Here is a 19,942-nt window from a genome sequence, read left to right as displayed (position 1 = left end):
TGTTTGCGCGTCATTAAAGGGCTGTTTTCTAGTAGTGCATGATGTTAAAAACAGTAAACACATATATGTTAAGATTTAAGACTACCAATCGCTTGCAATCTCCCATAGGGATTAGGCTTCAAAGAATCAAGTTCATGCAACTTATCATGCAATGAAGAGCTTCTTCTTTGTTTCTAGAATCTTCTCTTCTACTTAAAGGAGACATTGCAAGCCCAATCTAACCAAATAATAATAATAATAATAATAATAATAATAATAATAATAATAATAATAATAATAATAATAATAATAATAATAATAATAATAATAACAACAACAAATATTGAAGAGGAAAAAGGGATTTGTTAGTTGTTAGTTGTTACCTGGGCAAAGTAGTATAGATATTGAAGGACAAGAAATTTTCTGAGATTAATTATGTGTGCAATGTTGTGAGTTGTAAGAAATGAGGCAGCTAAGTTGTAACGCCTGTAGATCCAGGCTAGTCAATTTAGAGACGATAAGCATCAAAAATGAATTCTTGATGGAAGATTATTTAGAAGGATTAATCTTAACCAAGTTGTAGTATATGTCACAAGGTTTCCGTGCATATAAAAAACGCCAAAATCCGAGTTATAACGAAGAAGTTATGACCTGTCGAAGTTTCGCGACAGAACCGGTGCGACCCAGCGCGACGTAAATAGTGAACTTAAGTTAGATAGATATCTATCCTTAGTGATCTAAACAAGAGTTGAAGATTTATTCGATAGTAGTCCAACGATAAAAAGACAGACGAAAACGGAGTTCAGATGAAGGAGTTATGAATTTCGAACGGAGTTTTCCTGTCCCGGCCTACTATAGATATATATAAGTAATATACTTATAATATATTAAAAATAAAGTCAAAATTAGCCAATGGAGTCTAAACTAAAGTTGTAGAGCATAATCTCACCTTCGCGGCGATATAAAGAACGTCAAAAACGGAGTTCGTATGTGAAAGTTATGAATTTTTGAAGTTCAGGGCGCGAAACCCCAAAACTGTCAGAGGCCACGACGTGGCAAGCAGTGCCACGACGTGGCAAGCAGTGCCACGACGTGGCAAGCAGTGCCACGACGTGGCAAGTGTCCTGACACCTCCGGGAGGCCCCCAGATGCAACTTGGGATGACGCATGCAGTGACGATCAAGCCCACGACGTGGCAAAAGGATCCCACGACGTGGCAAGGGCCAAATTTGCCCTATAAATAGATTTGAAGGGCCAGCCGACTATGGTTGCTCCATCCCTTCTCTCCCACTCCCGATACACCGTCTAAGCCCTATTTTAACCCCACGAAGCCCCGGTATCAACCCCGAGACCCGAAGCAAGTCCCGAAGCCCGAAGATCCCGAGAAGAAAAGAGTTCCGAGCCGAAGCTCTGCCCGCGAGAAACTAGGTGTGTGAAGTGATCCCGGTTTCACCAAAGAATACTACTTCTACAAGTCGTAGTGCTGTTCGATCATCTTCTGATCAAGTGAGTGTATACTACCTTTCATAAACACGATAATAATACAAGTATGGTTTGAGTGTATTAAGTTTATTGTTGTTTATATGTGTGAGTGTATACTACCTTTCATAAACACGATTATAATACAAGTATTGCTTGAATGTATTAAGTATATGTTTTGGGTGAGTGTGTGGTCACATTCTTCTAACACATAAATATTAAAGTATTTGTTATGAAATACGTGCTATGTGTTTATATATTGTTTGTTTATTTGAGATTGAGTATGGAATGGATGAACTATATAGGTTTTAATGAGTTAAACTGTATATATATATATATATATATATATATATATATATATATTTGTATCTACGAATATGTTGGGTAGGACATGGGTAGATGAGATCCGTGAGTATGGATCAGATCAAGAGGTTAGTTTTAGATCCGTGAGTATGGATTAGATAAAGAGATTGGATTTAGATCCAAGAATATGGAATAGGAAAAGAGATAAACTTGTTATTAAACCGGGAGTATGGATTAAGACATAGTAAATTATCCCTAGTCCGGAGTATGGATTGGGCACATTTTTAGATCTGGGAGTATGGATCAGACCAATAGGTAAACTTGTCATTAATCCGGGAGTATGGATTAAGACATAGTAAATTGTCCCTAGTCCGGGAGTATGGATTGGGCATAGTTTTAGATCCAGGAGTATGGATCAAACCAAGATATTAGTTTAGATCCGGGAGTATGGATTAGACCAAGAGGTTAGTTTTAGGTCCGAGAGTATGGATCAGGTGGAGAGATTAGTTTAGATCCGTGAGTAGGGATCAGATAGAGAGGAAAAGTTTAGATACGAGAGTTTAGATCGTGGCATTGTGAGGATCGATGGGGTGGGATAAGAGTTGCCTTTATATGGTGAAATTGTACAAGTTTGAATGTTCTATATTTATAAATATATGATATAACATTGTGGGATGAAAACCCTATATGCTCACCAGGCTCCCAAGCCTGACCCACTCAGTTTTCTTTGTATCACAGGTATTAATACGAAGACATATTTCACAGAGAGATTTAAAGGATATATAAATCAATTGTGTAATTAAATGTAAGTTCTGTTTATGCTTATATGTCTGTATCGGAACATGACATCCCGAGGTTTTATTATTAAATGAAAATACATTCTCTTTGATAAATGTTTTGATAAGTTATTATCTTATCTTGTTTTGGGAACAAATTCCGCAACCATTTTCTTTAAAAGATTTCTCTGATTTTATAAAACAAAGCATAAATAAATCGGTCTTTTCTGGCCGTAAAAATGGGGATGTCACATAAGTGGTCAATATCACCCGCCTGATCACAAAAATACAAGAAACAATGTTATTTCCAATTAAGATGAGGATGAGGATGAGGGTATTTACATCTTTTTGACGCATACCTCCCCACAATGAGGACATAATCTAATTTTTGTCATGCCCATTGATTCACGAAGCTTATTTAGGGTATAAAGATTGGCATAAAAATAATAGACATAGTATGAGAATGCAGGATTGAAGATATTTGTCCATTGGGAAGGCGTTGGCATGTGTTTTGTAGGATGTCTTTCAGGCTTGCTCTCATCATCCACCAAATCCAATCCTACCACCTGTATTGTGTTTATAAGAATGTTAAAACTTAAAACATTACATTAAATAAAAATAAATCAAATTCAAAGTATGTGACATGTTGATTTTGAGTGGTGTTAGGTTACTTGTTTCAAGAATACATGTAACTGGGGATGTTACCTCAATGAATGGAAGGAAGACATTATCCAGAATTGTCAGAATTGTAGCTGAACAACACAAGTAGACAAATAAATTTTAGTTAGTTAATATCAAAGTATAAAGATTTGGTTCCCATAAAATAGAGAAAATTGGTATATGTATTATAGTAAGACATCACATGAATCAACCACACAACATTCTCATTGTATAACTCATTATTTACGATCCAACCTGCCAAATTATCCCACCCACTTAGCTTTCTTCCATATATTGATATTTTGTATTCTCAAAGACCTTCACTTCTTATAACCTGTTGTGAAAAGACAAGGGATTGAAATTATTATGTTAATAAGTTTGAATGTAGAGGACATGATCCAGATTTACATATTCAATACAACTTTCCAGTGAATTCAAGGGTGTTGCGATGGATAAGTGTGAATGTAAAGGAGGCTATACATTTGGTCTTGTATTAACGTTCATGCAACTGTTTAAGTAAACAACACTTAATAGCAACAAAGAGGATCCTTTCATATATCGCTCGAACAACATCTTATGGAATTTGGTATTCAAGGCTACTCTGATAGTAATTTGGGAGGTGCATAAGGAGATATGAAGATTACCAATCAAAATTACTTGATTATTGGACTAAATAAAATTTACTTGATTATTGGACTGTGATCATAGAAGGAAAAACAGGTTTATGATGAAAAGAAGAAGATAAACATGAAGGATTTGAATAAGAGAGGAAGTAGACAGAGAGAGTAAAAGGGAAGAATTAAGTACCGATTGGAGAGGATACATGATGATTTAAGCAACGATACCTCCGCCAGCTCCGCTAAGGCCATTCACGACGGTGTTCCACATTCCTTTCCATCGATGATTTCTGTGAGAGCTATGAAACCATAGAAACTCACAATTTCAGTTTCAAACACATAATTGCTAACATAAACCCGAATTCCAGTTTCTAACCGAGAATTACTAACCTAGGTTGCTGGAGTGGGGCTTGTAATTGTTAGAATTCATAACCGGAAATGAAAAGGAAGCCGGTAGTTGGAATCGTCGGTGTTGAAGGTAATCATCGGTGGTCTTCGGCAACTAGCATGAGGATCAGTGGGAGAGGAAGAAGATTTGCCGGTAATGGGAGGTGAGGAAGTCGTCAAGAGAGAATCTTTGACCGATAGATCGAGAGAGAACGATGATTGATTATTGAGCTTGCGTGCATAAACAGGGGTTGTTCTAATTTTGGGTTTAGAGAGCTATGAGGACGACAAGTCATCCCTATAGCTATCCCCCAAACGACGTTCTACCTTTATTTTCGTCAAAGGATTTAAAAAATATGTTATTTTTTATTTTTTTATTTATGGAAGCGATATGTCGTCCCCATAGGTGTTTCAAGAATGCGCCATACTCACTTTCGTTCCCGCCTAACATGTTGAGACGAGAGGTCGTCGAAGTATCTTCAAAAGTCAAAAATAATTAGTCAACTCTATGGCAACGACATGTCGTCCCTAGAGGGTAACTATTGCGACGACATATGCCATCCGTCTTTTTTTGTCGAAAGCTCGACCAGCGAGAAAAAGTTTTTGGCCGAAGACAAAAAGTTAACCCACTTCATTCGCTGGTCGGATCATCCTCGCTTCGCGGGAACAACAAAAACCACCATCTCGCTCTTTCCTTTCTTTGGTGCTACCTTTTTCTTTCCAAGGGACGGGGTTGGGGTGTATAAGAACCTTTTTTTTGAGTATGCCCGGGAACAACTCCTACGAAAATTCAGTATAGATCTCATCTCTATAGGAGGTTATTCTTGTAGTGGTGGGGCCTTCAAATAGGAATGAGATATTATGAAGCTTCTCTACATCTCTTTTACAGCTGTGGATTTTGGCAGAGATTAAATTGTACAATTTAGATTCATGAAAGATATGCACAGGTGCTGAATTGTATGTGTAGTTTAGGGCAATCGTGAGAGGGAAAGAAGATGAGTGAGGTGGTGGATGAGAGACCGTATCGTCCTTGAGATATTTGATTGGGTTTCTTCATATGGCTCATTGTACTAATGCAGATTATAAAAGATATTGAAGTACTTGACATAATTCTCATAGATATTGAGTACATGTTGTATCTGTGATCTTGTAGTTGATAGAGAGATGAGAGGGATAGAGAAGGAAGAGGGTGATGAATTGTAGTAGTACTAGGGATCATCTTCCTGATTTTTAAGACTTATAATATTGGTGTGGGCCATATAATCCAATGGGAATTTAATAAAGATTTGCTCCATTCTTGTGCAAGATATTTGTATGTGTATTTTTATATTGTGTAAGACAGCCATCGAAAAGAGGGTGTGAGTGGGTATTAAGTACATATACGTATAATATATATATGTATTATTATTATTATTATTATTATTATTATTATTATTATTATTATTATGTATACAAATGTATAAGTATAATATATAGTATGTTAGCCAAAGATTTACCTTTTATGTTTAATATTTGACATAGTAATTCAGATATAACATACATATATGTTTATATATACCATGTTAGTATTATGTTAAGGGATAATGACTTGGGAGGGTAAGAAGGTTTCCAGCTTGTCCGTATTAGGTCACTAAGGTTTTTTTTGTGCGTATTAGACCAATATGGTTGTTATTACCGTTTAGAAATAGTCCTTTTACTGGTTTTAATGGGTAAAAATGACTATTTATAAACGGTAATAACAACCATATTGGTCTAATACGCACAAAAAAACCTTAGTGACCTAATACGGACAAACTGGTAACCTTATTACCCTCATTAACCCTAATTTTAAAGACATTGAGAATATATGATCATCAACAGTAAACTACTTCGTTTAGAACTCGCGTCGTTCCATATAACTTGCTACTCCTCTATATGGCAAAACTCTTCATCTATAGTCGTCCCTTTGGGGACATCCGATAAAATTGGAACGATACAAAGAAGATTAGCATGGCCTCTGCACAAGGATGACACACATAAATCAAGAAGTGGTCCAAATTTTTTTTAACCCTAATTCCCTTTTCAAATGCTAATAGAGTTCAATTGCAATTCTTACGTTTCAGTAGTTCATCTACTGAAGTCATGATTAGACAACATGTGGATTTATGGTCAGATTAATCTTCTTGTTGATGTCTTCAACCATTTGTGGCAAGTAAGAGTGATCTTTCTTTATATAAAGTCTCCTTTAAGTTTTTTACTTTTCCTGTCATTAAGTTTCATGCTTTATAAACTTCCGTTTATGTGTTGTATATAGTCTGTATGTGTTTGTTTATGTGCTGATTTTGATTAATTTTGCAAGTTCAATTACTTAGTTTATGTTATGGTTTTGCTTTTTATAAAATAATTGATAATAGGCATCATCTGCAAGTCCCCGTTGGTTTTACATTTCCATTCGTTATCAAATGTAGACATTGATGGGAGATATCAAAGTGATATTTTGTTTTTGTACATATGGATGTGTTCATGTAAACATTTAAATGACAAAAACGAAGTTATTGATAAAATGTTGCATATTTATGTAATGAAGATCATCAATCATATGAGTTTCTAGACTTAGAAGTTCTGGAAGGGTTGTGAGATAAGTTTAAATGGAAGCAACTATTTTCAGTCAAACAAATCAGTCACATTGATTAGTAAGCATGTTTTCTAAATAATTACGGTTAATGACTTAGGAGGGTAATAAGGTTTCCAGTTTGTCCGTATTAGGTCACTAAGGTTTTTTTGTGCGTATTAGACCAATATGGTTGCTATTACTGTTTAGAAATAGTCATTTTTACGCATTAAAACCGGTAAAAGGACTATTTCTAAACGGTAATAACAACCATATTGGTCTAATACGCACAAAAAAAACCTTAATGACCTAATACGGACAAGCTGGAAACCTTATTACCCTCCCAAGTCATTATCCCTTATGTTAATTTCATGCACCCATTGCTACACATCGCATAAATTTATTATTATTATGCGTATAATCAATTAACCTTTATAATATCTTTTAAACATGTTAAGTACATAATAACGAAGCATAAATTCAGTTTGGTTCTAATAGCATCACATGAATTTACCGACCACCTTTGATATAAATTTGGCGGTTGTTACAGCAGCCTTCGTCTCATAGTTAATTGCTCGTTTTGGTTCATCAAAAAGCAACACGTATTCATCAAATAGATTGGAAATAGGGACTGAAACTTGACCTGATTTAGGAAAGATTTCCTCCGATTGATTAATGCTTGATTGAAGCTTCTTTATATAACTGTCATTAAAGGTGACATAATAGGTTTCCTCAATTCTCTTTGAACGTTTATTTAGAACCTTATATGCCTTTGAGGTTAGGGAGTAACCGAAAAAGATCCCTTCATCAGCCTTTACGTCGAACTTGTTTCGTTTCTCTTTGGAATTGAAAATAAAGCATCTTGAACCGAACACATGAAAGAACTTGAGATTCGGCTTACGATTATTCAAGATTTCATGTGGGGTGATAGAGAATCGCTTGTTGAAGAAGGATTGATTCTGGGTATAACAGGCAACAATGATCGCATCGGCTGAGAAGTACCAAGGTAAGGAAGCGGAGCTGAGCATAGTTCGGGCTGCTTCACACAGAAATCGGTTTTGCCTTTCGAATATGTCGTTCTGTTGTGGAGTGTAGGGAGCAGAGAAGTTGTGAGACACTCCCTTATTAACAAGAAATTCTTTGAGCTGTTGATTCTTGAATTCCAATCCATTGTCGCTTCTTATATTCCTGACCATCTTTCGCAGTTGAAGTTCCACTTGCTTTATAAATGCCTTGAGCTTTGGAGTCGCTTCGTTCTTCTGTTTAAGAAAGAAAACCCAAGTGAAACGTGAGAAGTCATTAACAATTACCAATATGTACTTAGTACCACCAACGCTCTCTATTGTTGAAGGACCACATAAGTCGATGTGAAGGAGTTCGAGTGGTTTAATGATCTTTGTGTTGATACGAGTTGGATGACTATTTCGGCTTTGCTTTCCCATCTCGCATGCAACGCACAAGTGTTCCTTATCAAATTTGAGAAGAGGAAGTCCTTGGACATGATCACCAATAACCAACTTGTTGATCCTTGAAGTTGAGATGTGAGAGTCTTTGGTGCCATAACCAACTCTCATCAGAGTGAGCTTTTGTTAGAAGATATACACCTGGCCTCCCTCGAATTAGATTGAGATTAAGAGGATACATCTCACCCTTTCATTTGGATTTCAACAGAACAATCTTTGTCTTCTTTTCAACAATTTATGAACCTTCATCATCGTACGAAACCTTTAAACCAGCTCCCACAACAAGTTGAGAGACACTAATTAGGTTCTGCTGCAATCCCTCCACATATGCTACCTTTCTGATAGAGAATTCCCCGTTTGTGATCATTCCATAGCCTTTGATCGTTCCATATGAATTATTTCCATATTTGACACATCAAACATCCTTAATGGCCCGGAACTCCCTCAACACTTCTTTCCTTCCTGTTATGTGACATGAGCAGCCACTATCAATGTATCATTCGTCGTCGAGCTGCTCATCACTTATAACCTGCAAAAGTTAAGCAGATTTAGGAACCCAAAGTTTCTTGGGTCCTCGTGAGCCATTTACAGGACAAGGAATAGCAATAGAAAGATTAACCAAATATGTTCTTTTTATTAAATTGGTTTCATTTTTTCTTTTAATGGTGAATACTTTGATTTTATTACTTTCCACTTTCGGTTTATTTGAATCAAGTTGGTTATTTTTTTTATTCTCATTAGCCTTTTGATTCCTAGGGTTAGTTGTTGTCTTCTTGCCATGAACTTCAGAATCTGAGACTTGCTTCCTTTTTCCTTGGATATCCTTCACTTGGTTCTGCTTTGGTTGTTGATGAAGGTTTTGGAGTTTAGAACAGAAACTTGCCTTTCTATTCTTAACATTACTGGATTCGACACGAACAATACTCCTTTGGTTCGTTTTACTACATGATTGACAGTGAGTGCATAGGCTTTTGCTTGCATAAGGCCCTTCTTTCGCCTGAGAATTTGAAACTTTATGAACATGGTTGGCGTTTTGAGAATTCCAAAACTGTTTCCTCTCTTTAAGATTTTTCTGGTACCTTTTGTTCCTTTGACGTGTTTGCTCAGCAAGTTGTTTTTGAGACTTGTGAATATTTGCTTTTGGTTTCGGTTTCTCTTTACTTGCTTTGCTTGGAGATGTTCCAGTAGAACCCTTTACTGGTTCACTTTGAATTTCTTTAGTACCACTTGTACTTAGCTTATCAAAGCTTGAAGGCTTGTGAAGTGGCTCAACCACATATCTAGCTTTGAATCTCCATGAGATTTGCTCTGACAAACCTACTCTTTTGTCTCCATTGTCAATGGGAGCCGACCAGAAAAAGTTGTCACACCTTTCAACGTTGTCTTCATCCACCAACGAAGTAAGTTCCACTGTTTTCCTTTTGGTAACTCCGATAGTAGCATACACTTGATTTGGTACTGTCTGCACCTTTTGATATACAACTGCTTTTTCTCTAAGGACTTTGGACTTGTTTTAGGAGGTACGAGCGAACTCAGCTAAATACAACTCCTTGAGTCTATCCTAGATCTCTTTCGCTGTGGTGCATGGGCTAAATAAGCAAAAGGTATCAGACTGCAAGGCAAACCTTATCATTCTCATGGCCTTTACGTTACACAACAACTTATCCTTTTCATCTTGAGGAATTTTGTCCACATCAGTTGTGAGTGTGTTGTACTCTATTTGAGTCTTAACTGTTCTATTTATTCCAGAATGAACAAACAGACCTAATGTTATCGCTTCACAGATTAGATAGCCATTGTCTTCAGATCCAACCACGTAATCTTCAAAGTGATATGTACAAACTTCATTATCTTGAGTGTACAAGATTGGAATCCTATTTGTAGATCCAATGCTGTTGGAGATATTTATTAGATTGGTTTGAGAATCATCGAGAGACATGATGAACTTTTATAGATATCTGCAAGAATCAGACTTGTAAAGATTGAATTAGGGTTTTATCAAAAGCAAGAAATAACGTCAATGAAGAAATGACGGCTCCTACATATTCGATAAAAGATGAAACCCTAAATAGATTCTTCCAACAGAAAATATGTGAATGAATTACACAGTCTACTGCTCTGATACCAATTGATGAGAATTAATTTTATAAGATCAGTAGATTCAACAGATATAAATAAGACTATAATAATCAACGACAAATAATATGTAACAGCCCGGAATTTCAGGTATTGCTTTAAAACTATTTTTGGGGCATTTTAGGAGGGGACTCGACGAGTTGGTGCCTGACTCGCCGAGTAGGACCACAGACTTGGTCGCGGATTCGCGACTGGACTCGACGAGTCCATTAGGGACTCGGCGAGTCGACGCTGTTCAGCAGAAACCCTAGCCGTTTGGTTTTGGATCGTATATAACGCCTCTTAGGCCGTCATTGTTCGTTTTTGCTTTCTGAGAAGAACCCTAGAACGATTGTGTGCATCTGGAGCAAGGATTGAAGACCATTGTTGGTTTTGGAAGAGTTGTGTGCAAGGAAGAGGAAGGTTTAGCTAAAGGAACAGCAAGAGAATCACGTTCTGAGGATTGGGAACACAGAAAGTGCATCAATCAGGTAATATCTCGGATTCGTTCTTCTGTGATTGATGTGTATATGAAGTTAGGGTTTATAGAACCCATTTAATGATTAGATGGATTATTATGTTGTTACCCAAGTGTTTATACCCCAGTAATAGGATGTTTAGAGGTCCAGATAGTCCCATGAGTGTGTATTTCGGGATCATACGTGTTTCAGGAAGCAGTTGATCGACTGCATGGCATGGACTCGCCGAGTCGGATGAGCAGACTCGGCGAGTAGCTTGAAGATTTACTGGGACTCGCCGAGTTGTTCTTCAGACTCGGCGAGTGGAGTCGGGGTGGCCCCGCGATTCTTCCACGAGGACCTCGTCGAGTCAAGAGGGATACTCGATGAGTAGAAAGGAGAACAACAGGGAAAATTGGGGAGGACGTCTAGACTCGACGAGTCGCCTTTGCAATCGACGACTCCGGTCAAGTTGACCGTTGACCAGAGTTGACCTGCATGTAAATTCTTAGGGTCGGTTGTCTTGAATGATAAGAGTATTAATAAGGGTATATGGTATTATAGGGAGTTTGCAGATCGGCGGATCGAGTGCGAGTAGTTTCAAGAGTTGATAGCTTACATTACCACGAGGTGAGTCTTCTCACTATACTGTACCCGGAAGGGTATCTATGTGTGACCGGAAGGTCGGATATGTTGTGTGTTATATATGCTATAATTGGAAAGGTAGTTGCTATGCATGCTATATATGTTCTATGGGCCGGAAGGCAAAGTATTATGTGACAGAAAGGTCAGGTATGATATATGATATATGTGCTATATGTGTTTAAGTAATTGTACTATGTGTTGCATATGTTTATGGGCCGGAAGGCAATCTGTTACGGGCCGGAAGGCAATATGTTACGGGCCGGAAGGCAATATGTTACGGGCCGGAAGGCAATATGTTACGGGCCGGAAGGCAATATGTTATGGGCCGGAAGGCAAAATATTATGGGCCGGAAGGCAATTATCTCATGGGCCGGAAGGCGTTGTACTTTGGACCGGAAGGTCAGGGCCTGGAAAGGCGTATATGTGTAAGTGTATACTGGGGAACTCACTAAGCATTTATGCTTACAAGTTGTTATGTATGTGTTTCAGGTACTAGCGAGGACCGTGGGAAGGCGCCGACATGATGCATACACACTGCTGCCAGTGAGATCTTGGGGATTTTATATATGTATTTGATATGAAACATAAAATAATATTATTGGTTGAATGAAACTACTTTATTTTAAATGAAAATTTTATTTGAAAATTTGCGTTGTTACAATTGGTATCAGAGCCTTGGTTTGAGGGATTCGGGTGTACCTTCGGGTGTAACTGAACTCAAACCGAGGATTTGAGGAAAAATCTTTTAAAAATAATAAATACATAAACTTTTATAAATGGTAAAGTGGTAAACAAGAAAGACGCAGTGTGTACGATCAGCCAGCGCCCGAACGGTAAAGATCCCCAGAATACCTTACAATGTTATGTTATGCACTGAATTATGAATTGTTATGCATGCTAGAAGACTAGGTATACATGATAGGACTAGAATGGCCTGTTTTGTGATGCCTTAGTCTAGGGAGGTTGCTTGTATGAGATATTCGGTAGCGTGCAGGTAGATAGTGCATACGAGAAGTAGAGTACTCACTATTCGGGGTTTGGGGAGGAAGATTTGGGACGAATACTGACACGGTGTGGTCGGTAGTATTGGGCCCGTACTACCGAAGACACCGGGTCGGTGGAAGACCCAAGTAAGAATCCCTGGACATCGGAGACTGAGTAGGGTTGCGTTATCAAGTACAATTGTACTTGATGGAGTCTCTGATAATTTTATGTTGTATTTCAGAGACATCATGGTTACGACACGCCACGGAGCGAGTTCGAGCAGTATGAGTGATGAGGAGATTCGTCAGATGATTCAGGAGGAGGTAGCTGCGGCGGTTCGAGCTGAGATCCCGAAGATGTTTGGGTCCATTAAGACCACCCTGATGGAGGAGTTTGAGGAGTGGTACGCCGCACTGACTGAAGCTGCAGTCGCTGCCGCTACCGTAGCTGTGGTCGCTGCTAGGCCGCAAGGGGGTGATTCGTTGCTATTCCGGGAATTCAGCAACATGAAACCCCCTGAGTTCGATGGGATGCAGGATCCGATTGCGGCGATGAGGTGGATCGCCGACATTGAGGGGTGCTTCTATACTTGCTCATGCCCAGAGCACTTGAGGGTACGGTTCGCCTTGAACCAGCTCCGTCTGGGAGCGAAGGATTGGTGGAAGTTCGTGATGGCGAACTTCACTCTAGCGGAGATTACAGCAGTGACATGGGAGAGGTTTACCGAGATGTTCAGGGACGAGTACATTCCCCCAGTGGAGAGGGAGCGATTGATTCAGGAGTTCTTGACCCTTAAGCAGGGTGCTGATTCTGTTGCAGTGGTCACACGGAAGTTTCATGAGAGGGCGATGTTCTGCCCCGAGCTGGTATCTACAGAGCAGTCATGGATGAGCCGGTATTTGGGCGTCCTGAGGAGGGATATCCGGGAGTTTGTGTCAAACTCCACCTATCGTACTTTCACTGAGCTTCAGGCGAACGCCAGGAAGCGCGAGATCGAGTTGGAGACCCAGGCCAGGGAGGAGGCCGAGTCTCGGCAGGTGGATCGGCGGCCGGCTCAGTTTCAACCGGCAGCCAAGCGGACCAAGTCCGCTGATTCGAGGATGGGAGGTTCGAAGGGCCGCACTTGCGGAAAGTGAGGCAAGAGTCATGAGGGGGCGTGTCGAGCGGGGGGTTGCTACAAGTGTGGCAAGGAAGGACACATTGCCAGGGATTGCCCTAAGGGGTTTATGGTTTGCTTTCATTGCAACCAGACAGGCCATCGGAAGGCCGAGTGCCCGCAGCTTCGTCAGGGATCTACACCTACTACCAGGACTACCGAGACACGACCGGCGAAGGTCGAGGCCCCGAGGGCTCGCGGGAGAGCCTTTCAGCTGACTGCGGAGGAGGTCCGCGCTGCACCCGATGTTGTGGCAGGTATACTGTAATTCGCGTATTTATTTAAAGTTGAAATGTTATGCTTATGTTAATATATGTGTAGGTACTTTTCTTATGAACTCTATGCCTGCTCTTGTGTTATTTGATTCGGGTGCGAGTAGATCCTTTGTATCTTTAGCTTTTAGTCAGCATATCAGCATTAGTCGTGAGTCGTTAAGTCGGCCTCTGAGCGTTTCTATAGCGGCCGAGAGGGTGGTTTGTGCTACGGAGGTTCTTCGGGGATGCGTACTAGAGATTTTTGGGGATGCGTTTCCAGTTGACCTAATTCCTATTGCGATGGGTGATGTCTGTGTCATCGTGGGCATGGACTGGTTGAGCCGATTCAGCGCCGTCATCGACTGTGAGCGCCAGCTGGTGACTATAAGAGACCCTAGTGGGGGAGTTCTTACGGTGTACAGCGAGGGTACCCGTTCGGGTTCAGCTTTTTGTTCGGCCGCTAGGGCGAGGCAATGTCTACAGCAGGGATGTAAAGGTTTTGTGGCGTATGTGATGGATACGCGGGAGGCTTCCGAGAGACCGAGGACAGTGGAGGAGGTTCCAGTGGTGCGCGAGTTTCCAGATGTTTTTCCCGAGGATTTGCCGGGAGTACCTCCTGCGAGGCAAGTGGAGTTTGGTATCGATCTGGTTCCGGGGGTTGCGCCTATTGCGAAGGTGCCTTATCGTCTTGCACCTCCGGAGATGCAAGAGCTGTCCTCGCAACTCCAGGAGTTGCTGGGGAAGGGATTTATTCGGCCGAGTAGCTCGCCGTGGGGAGCACCGATTCTGTTCGTCAAGAAGAAGGATGGTTCACACCGGATGTGTATTGATTACCGGGAGTTGAACAAGGTGACGGTCAAGAACCGCTATCCGTTACCGAGGATCGATGATCTATTCGATCAGTTGCAAGGGGCATCTTGGTTTTCCAAGATCGATTTGAGATCAGGGTACCATCAGGTAAAAGTGCGGGATGAGGACGTCCAGAAGACAGCGTTTAGGACGCGGTATGGGCATTACGAGTTCGTGGTGATGCCTTTCGGGCTCACCAATGCCCCGGCAGTGTTCATGGACCTCATGAACAGGGTATGCAGGCCGATGCTGGATCGGTCTGTGATCGTATTTATCGACGACATCCTAGTGTATTCGCGGACTAGAGAGCAGCATGAGGGACATCTGAGGGAGGTCCTTGAGGTACTGAGGTCGGAGAAGCTATATGCAAAATTCTCCAAATGTGACTTCTGGTTGCGGGAGGTCCAATTTCTTGGACATGTTGTTAATCAGGCAGGGATATTGGTCGATCCGGCCAAGGTAGAAGCAGTGATGAGTTGGGAGGCACCGAAGTCACCTTCCGAGATCAGGAGTTTCCTTGGGTTGGCGGGGTACTATCGGAGGTTTATTAGGGACTTCTCCAAGATCGCGGTATCACTCACCAGGTTGACCCGGAAGGGTGTTACATTCTCATGGGGACCCGAGCAGCAGACTTCCTTCGAGACACTTCGTCAGAGACTGTGCGAAGCCCCGGTATTAGCTCTCCCGGAGGGGATGGAGGATTTTGTCGTATATTGCGACGCATCGATTTCGGGACTGGGTGTAGTGTTGATGCAGAGAGGCCATGTGATAGCTTATGCATCGAGGCAACTAAAGCCTCACGAGGCGAGATATCCCACACATGACTTAGAGTTGGGGGCAGTAGTGTTCGCTCTCAAGATTTGGCGTCACTACCTGTACGGGGTTCGTTGTACTATATACACGGACCATAAGAGTTTGAAGTATTTGATGGATCAACCCAACCTAAATATGTGTCAGAGGAGATGGTTGGACGTGGTTAAGGATTATGACTGTGAGATCCTATACCACCCAGGCAAGGCTAATGTGGTAGCCGATGCATTGAGTCGTAGGGCGGAGACCACTCCATTGCGAGATGTATGTCTGAGACTGACGGTGATGACTCCGGTATTAGATGCTATTCGTGGGGCACAGGTCGAGGTTGTGAGATCCGAAATGCAGAAGAAAGAGCGGGTCGCTGGGTTAGTTTCGGATTTCGTTAAGGATGGATGTGGACTTCTGACGTTTCAGGGTCGGATTTGGGTACCATTCGTGGGCGGTACGCGTGCTACTTTGATGGAGGAGGCTCATAGATCGAAATTCTCGATCCATCCCGGTGCTACGAAGATGTATTTGGACTTGAAAAAGGAATATTGGTGGCCTTGCATGAAGAGAGACGTCGCTTGGTTCGTTGAGAGGTGTTTGACTTGTCGTAGGGTTAAGGCCGAGCACCAGAGACCGCATGGTAAGTTGCAGCCCTTGGAGATTCCTGAGTGGAAGTGGGAACAGATTACGATGGATTTCATCACCAAATTGCCGAGAACTGCCAGAGGAGTCGATGCAATTTGGGTGATTGTGGATAGGTTGACGAAGAGTGCACACTTCCTTGCCATTAGCGAGAGTTCATCAGCGGAGAAGTTGGCGGAGTTATACGTGAGAGAGATAGTATCTCGGCATGGAGTGCCGATCTCGATTGTTTCAGACCGTGATGTACGCTTCACTTCCAGGTTCTGGAAGAAATTCCATGAGGAGCTAGGTACTAAACTGCATTTTAGTACCGCATACCATCCCCAGACAGACGGTCAGAGCGAGCGGACGATTCAGACATTGGAAGACATGCTTAGAGCGTGTGTACTAGACTTCGGGGGTAGCTGGGATGCGCATTTACCCTTGGCTGAATTTTCCTACAACAACAGCCATCATTCGAGCATTGGTATGCCACCTTTTGAGTTGTTGTATGGTAGGAGGTTTCGGACCCCCATTTGCTGGGGAGAGGTGGGACAGAGAGTGATGGGCAGTACCGAGATCATACTCCAGACGACAGAGCAGATTCAGCAGGTTAGGCAGAGGTTATTGACCGCCCAGAGCCGACAGAAGAGTTATGCGGACAGACGCCGGTCCGAGCTAGAATTCCAGGTTGGCGACTTCGTTCTCCTGAAGGTTTCTCCTTGGAAGGGAGTGATCCGGTTCAGAAAGAGGGGCAAGTTGGGGCCCCGGTTCATAGGTCCATTTCGTGTAATTTCAAGGTTAGGTCTGGTAGCTTATCAGTTGGAGTTGCCAGCAGAGTTGGGACAGATTCACAATACCTTTCACGTATCACAGTTGAGGAAGTGTATAGCCGATGAATCGGCGGTGGTTCCGTTAGAGGATATTCAGGTGGATGCGAGCCTGAATTACGCCGAGAGACCAGTAGCTATCAGGGATCGGAAGATCAAGGTTCTGCGGAACAAGGAGGTACCTCTGGTGTTGGTTCAGTGGCAACACCGGAAGGGATCGGAGACGACTTGGGAGCCGGAGCGTGAAATGCGGGAGCAACATCCGGAGTTATTCGCAGAGTGAGACTTCGAGGGCGAAGTCTAGTTCTAGTGGGGGAGAGTTGTAACAGCCCGGAATTTCAGGTATTGCTTTAAAACTATTTTTGGGGCATTTTAGGAGGGGACTCGGCGAGTTGGTGCCTGACTCGCCGAGTAGGACCACAGACTTGGTCGCGGATTCGCGACTGGACTCGACGAGTCCATTAGGGACTCGGCGAGTCGAAGCTGTTCAGCAGAAACCCTAGTCGTTTGGTTTTGGATCGTATATAACGCCTCTTAGGCCGTCATTGTTCGTTTTTGCTTTTTGAGAAGAACCCTAGAACGATTGTGTGCATCTGGAGCAAGGATTGAAGACCATTGTTGGGTTTGGAAGAGTTGTGTGCAAGGAAGAGGAAGGTTTAGCTAAAGGAACAGCAAGAGAATCACGTTCTGAGGATTGGGGACACAGAAAGTGCATCAATCAGGTAATATCTCGGGTTCGTTCTTCTGTGATTGATGTGTATATGAAGTTAGGGTTTATAGAACCCATTTAATGATTAGATGGATTATTATGTTGTTACCCAAGTGTTTATACCCCAGTAATAGGATGTTTAGAGGTCCAGATAGTCCCATGAGTGTGTATTTCGGGATCATACGTGTTTCAGGAAGCAGTTGATCGACTGCATGGCATGGACTCGCCGAGTCGGATGAGCAGACTCGGCGAGTAGCTTGAAGATTTACTGGGACTCGCCGAGTTGTTCTTCAGACTCGGCGAGTGGAGTCGGGGTGGCCCCGCGATTCTTCCACGAGGACCTCGTCGAGTCAAGAGGGATACTCGACGAGTAGAAAGGAGAACAACAGGGAAAATTGGGGAGGACGTCTAGACTCGCCGAGTCGCCTTTGCACTCGACGAGTCCGGTCAAGTTGATCGTTGACCAGAGTTGACCTGCATGTAAATTCTTAGGGTCGGTTGTCTTGAATGATAAGAGTATTAATAAGGGTATATGGTATTATAGGGAGTCTGCAGATCGGCGGATCGAGTGCGAGTAGTTTCAAGAGTTGATAGCTTACATTACCACGAGGTGAGTCTTCTCACTATACTGTACCCGGAAGGGTATCTATGTGTGACCGGAAGGTCGGATATGTTGTGTGTTATATATATGCTATAATTGGAAAGGTAGTTGCTATGCATGCTATATATGTTCTATGGGCCGGAAGGCAAAGTATTATGTGATAGAAAGGTCAGGTATGATATATGATATATGTGCTATATGTGTTTAAGTAATTGTACTATGTGTTGCATATGTTTTTGGGCCGGAAGGCAATCTGTTACGGGCCGGAAGGCAATATATTACGGGCCGGAAGGCAATATGTTACGGGCTGGAAGGCAATATGTTACGGGCCGGAAGGCAATATGTTATGGGCCGGAAGGCAAAATATTATGGGCCGGAAGGCAATTATCTCATGGGCCGGAAGGCGTTGTACTTTGGACCGGAAGGTCAGGGCCTGGAAAGGCGTATATGTGTAAGTGTATACTGGGGAACTCACTAAGCATTTATGCTTACAAGTTGTTATGTATGTGTTTCAGGTACTAGCGAGGACGGTGGGAAGGTGCCGGCATGATGCATACACACTGCTGCCATTGAGATCTTGGGGATTTTATATATGTATTTGATATGAAACATGAAATAATATTATTGGTTGAATGAAACTACTTTATTTTAAATGAAAATTTTATTTGAAAATTTGCGTTGTTACATAATAAAACACCAAGATGAATCAAACGTATGTCGAATGATTAATATGCTCCACTTCAGAAGAATTCAATGAGAATTGCTACTGTAGAGGTGTGCTCGGGTTACAATACTTTATTTGGAAAAATAATCAAAAGCATTAACAATATAATTCATGCATGCACTATATATATATATATATATATATATATATATATATATATATATATATATATATATATATATATATATATATATATATATATATATATATATATATATATATATATATATAAGTAAACCCTAAAACTAAACATGGCTGGACAAGCCCAAACCACAAGTACAAAATAGACCGAACCACTAAGGCCCAATGGCACAACCCCTTAAAATCAACATTGGTAAGCACGAAGCTTAGTGAGTTCCACAAAATACCACACACATCTCATTAGCCTATCATGGCTATATCCCAATAAAGACCCTCCGATCAACGTGCCTCAGTGGAGACCCTCCGGTCACACAACTCGGGTTGGACCGTCCGATCCTAACTCAATAAAAATCAGAATAATACACAGCATAAACCACAAAGACATAATGTAGTATCTCACAATACTCAATATAAGTATACAAGACCCTACGGTCACACAAAGTTACCACTCATGGTAATTATCGTGAGAAGACTCACCTCATAAGCAAGCAAATAAACCTCGTACCCCTCGAACGGTCTAATCCCCACCTACATGTCATAATCATCTATAATTAACACTTATAACAACAACTCTAATAAATTAAGGTAGTCTCTCTCTCTCTCTCTCTAACTCTTGGGATGGGTAAAAGACCAGTTTACGCCTCCATGGTCTCCATAATCCATGTCTTAACCAAACCCTAAAATTCAACACTCGAGTTGATAGTCCATGTTGACCCAACTCGTCGAGTGCAGCTATGGGACTCGTCGAGTTCCTTTGTTTCCTTAGAAATATAGTGATAATCCAACTCAACTCATCGAGT

General features: G+C 41.5%; 1 non-coding gene across 1 annotated transcript; it reads left to right on the top strand.

Annotated features, from left to right (window-relative positions):
* Positions 1-6,140: 6,140 nt before the first annotated feature.
* Positions 6,141-6,243, top strand: LOC145013745 (U6 spliceosomal RNA). Its single transcript, XR_013665264.1, has one exon. It is a non-coding gene; the product is annotated as a U6 spliceosomal RNA (small nuclear RNA).
* Positions 6,244-19,942: the final 13,699 nt, after the last annotated feature.

The sequence above is a fragment of the Lactuca saligna genome, chromosome 8 (assembly GCF_052625555.1).
Source record: "Lactuca saligna cultivar CGN05327 chromosome 8, ASM5262555v1, whole genome shotgun sequence".
NCBI classification, from domain to species: Eukaryota; Viridiplantae; Streptophyta; class Magnoliopsida; order Asterales; family Asteraceae; genus Lactuca; species Lactuca saligna.
The sequence above is the reverse complement of the archived record's forward strand: the minus strand, read 5'-3'. Positions and strand labels throughout refer to the sequence as shown.